Source organism: Chrysochloris asiatica, unplaced genomic scaffold (assembly GCF_000296735.1).
Source record: "Chrysochloris asiatica unplaced genomic scaffold, ChrAsi1.0 scaffold00248, whole genome shotgun sequence".
Lineage (NCBI taxonomy): Eukaryota > Metazoa > Chordata > Mammalia > Afrosoricida > Chrysochloridae > Chrysochloris > Chrysochloris asiatica.
This window is the reverse complement of record NW_006408766.1, coordinates 565,801-569,540: the sequence shown is the minus strand read 5'-3', so window position 1 is coordinate 569,540 and position 3,740 is coordinate 565,801.

The window sequence follows — 3,740 nt, the reverse complement described above, 5'->3', positions numbered from 1 at the left end:
TTTAGTATTCTCCTCCAACACTATAACTCAAAGGCATTAATACTTCCACAGTCTTTCTTATTCACTGTCCAGCTTTTGCATGCATATGAGGTTATTGAAAATACCATGGTGTGGGTCAGGTGCACTTTAGTCCTCAAGCTGACATCTTTGCTCTACAACACTATAAAAACGTCTTGTACAGCAGTGTTGCCTAATGCAATGTGTCATCTGATCTCTTGAATGCAGCTTCCTTGAGTGTTGATAGTTGATCCAAGAAGAATGAAGTCCTTGGCAACTTCAATCTTTTCTCCGTTGATAAGAACGTTGTTTATTGGTCCAATGGTGAGGATTTTTGGTTTCTTGACATTGAGATGTAATCCATACCGAAGGCTGTTCTCTTTGATCTTCATCAGTAAATGTTTTAAGTCCTCTTCAATTTCAGCAAGCAAGGTTGTATCATCTGCATATCACAGGCTGTTAACGAGTCTTCCTCCAATCCCGGTGCCACATTTTTCTTCATAGAACCCAGCTTCTCAGATTATTTGCTCAGCATACAGGTTGAATAAGCATGGTAAAATAATACAACCTTGTCTCACAGCTTTCTTAATTTTAAAATATTCAGTGTTCCCATTTTCTGTTTTAACATCTTCTTCTTGATCTAGGTACAGATTCCTCATGAGTACAATTAAGTGTTCTGAAATACTCATACTCCACAATGTTTTCCATAGCTTGTCATGATCCACACAATCAAAAGCCTTTGCATAGTCAATAAAGCACAGGTAAATATCTTTTTGATACTTTCTGCTTTCAACCAAGATCCATTGGACATCAGCATTGAAATCTCTTGTTCCACGGCCTCTTCTGAATCTGGCTTGAGCCTTTGGATGTTCTCTGTCAATGTATGCTTGTAGCCATTTCTGTCTTACATTTAGCAAAACTTTACTCACTTGAGATATCAAAGAGATTGTCCGATGATTTCCGCATTCCATTGGGTCACCTCTCTTTGGAATGGGTACAAATATGGATCACTTCCAATCAGTCGGCCAGATAGTTGTCTTCCAAATTTCTTGGCAGCGATGTGTGAGTGCCTGTTGCGCTGCCTCACTTTCTTGAAATATTTCAATTTTTATTCCATCAATTCCTGGTGCCTTGTTATTTGCCAATTCCTTCAGTGCACCTTGGACTTCCTCCCTAAATATCATTGGTACTTGATCATATACTGCCTCTTGAAATGGTTGAACATTAACCATTTCCATTTGGTACAGGAACTCTGTGTATTCCTTCTAACTTCTCTTGATGCTTTCTGCATCATTGAATAATTTGCCCAGAGAATCTTTCAATAGCGAAAGTTGAGGCTTGACTTTTTTCTTCAGTTCCCCCAGCTTAAGAAATGCTGAACATGTTCTTACATTTTGTTTTTCTGATTCCAGATCTTTACACATTTTATTATAATATTTTGCTTTATCTTCTCGAGTTGATTTTTGAAATTTTTTGTTCAGCTCTTGCACCTCCTCATTTCTTCCAATTGCTTTAGCACCTCTAAGCTGGAGAGCAAGTTTCAGAGTCTCTTCTGACATCCAATCTGACCTTTTCCTTCTTTCTTGTCTTCTTAATGACTTTTTACTTTCTTCAGGTATGATGTTCTTGATGTCATCCCACAACTCTTGTGGTCTTCGGATTTTAGTGTTTAATGTATCAAATCTGTTCTTCAGATGATCTCTAACTTCAGGTGGGCTATTTTCAAGGTCATATTTTAGCTCTTGTGGAGTTGTTTTCATTTTCTTCAGCTTCAGTTTGAATTTGCATATGAGTACTTAATGGTCTGTTCCACAGTCTGCCCCTGGCCTTGTTTTCACTGATGATATGGAGCTTTTGCTTCTTCTCTTTCCACAGATGTAATCAATTTGATTTCTATGTTTTTCAGTGACTAAATATTTAGAAAGAGTCTAAATATCCTTCTTCCTAGTGTGTCTTCATCTGGAAGCTCATCTGAAATCCGCCCGCTGTGGGTGACCTTGCTGATATTCAAAATTCCCATGGTATAGTTTCCAGAATCACAGCAATACACAAGTCACCATACTACAACAAATTGACAGATGAGTGGTGGCTAGAGCCAGATAGTATGTAGATTTTATCATCTTTTACTTCAATTGATTACATAAAAAACAGTGTCAAGAAAATCCAAAGAAGAAACGATCATTTTTACAATAAATGATGATGAACAAATTGAATATTTTCATATTGATATTGTTAGATGCTGTTGAGTAAGGTGTTTGAGCCTCTTACTGTTGCCACTGCATCAATCCATCATGTTGGGGGGGGTCTTCCTTTTTTTAGATTACCCTCTAACTTTACCAACTTTTCAACATTAGGGATTTATCTTCTGGCACTCAAGTACCAATGTTCCACTATTATTCATAACTATTCAGAGGTAATCTACCTCTCTTAGTTCTGAAACTCCACTAAAGCCTGCCCACCATGGATAATACTGCTGGTATTTAGAATGCTGTGGTGTTGTTTCCAGCATTACACAATCCACCACAGTAAGACAAACTGACAGAAGAGTATATAGTCAACTACTTGTTTCATAGGATAGCAAAAGCTTTAAATGAATCACAGATCTAGAATGTAAAATCTAATACAATAAGACATTTAGAAAGAAACCAAAGAGAAAAATCTTTGTGATCTTGGTTTAGGCAAAATGTTCATACCATCCCAAAAATAAAAAATCAAAATTTAAAAATATGGTAAGTTGGGGTTTTTAGAGATTGAAATGTTTTGCACTAACTATATAAGATACAAATAAGAAAAAAAATAAATGATGGTGAGAAAATATTTGAAAATTATATTTCCATTAATTTTCAGAACATGTAAAGAAACTATGTAGAATTTATATAAAAAAATAAAAGAAACAGAGAAAAAGTTGGACAAACATTTAATAAAACAAGATCTATAGATGTTTAGTATTGTTGTTATTAAGTGCCGTCGAGTCGGTTCCGACCCATAGCGACTCTCAGGGTTTCCGAGGCTGTGAATCTTCATGGTAGCAGAAAGCCTCATCTTTCTCCCGCAGAGCAGCTGGTAGTTTAGAACTGCAGACCTTGCTGTTCACAGCCCAATTCGTAACCACTACGCTACCAGAGTTCCTTATAGATGTTTAGTAATCACATGAAAATATGTAAAACATTATTCAACAACGTTGATGTGTTACACTGAGTTCATTCTGACTCGTAACAACCCTGTGTTGTTATTAAGTGCCGTCAAGTCATTTCCAACACATAGTGACCCAATATAGGGTTTCCAAGGAGCTGTTGGTGGCTATGAATTGCCAATCTTGTGGCTAGCAGTCCTGTGCTTATACTACAGGATTGCAAACCTATTGCTGTTGTTAAGTGCTGTCGAGTCGGTTCCGACCCATAGTGTATAGGGTTACCGAGGAGCAGTTGGTGAGCTTGAACCGCCGACATTGCAGTTCAAACGGCTTTGCAGTCTGGTGTATTAATCCCACAGTGCCACAGCGGGACAGAGTAAAACTTCCCCCAAATGTTTTCCAGGCTGGAATCTCTAGAGAAGCAGATTGTCAGCTCTTTTCTCCTATGGAGCTTCTAGGTGAGCTCATGATTAGCATCATAATGTTTAGCCATTGATTCACTAGGGCTCGTACATTTATCAATACAGTAATATAAATAAAATTACAATGAGATATGTTACTCTTCTAGATACCCTACTAGTATACTAGAATATCTATAATTAAAAGACAA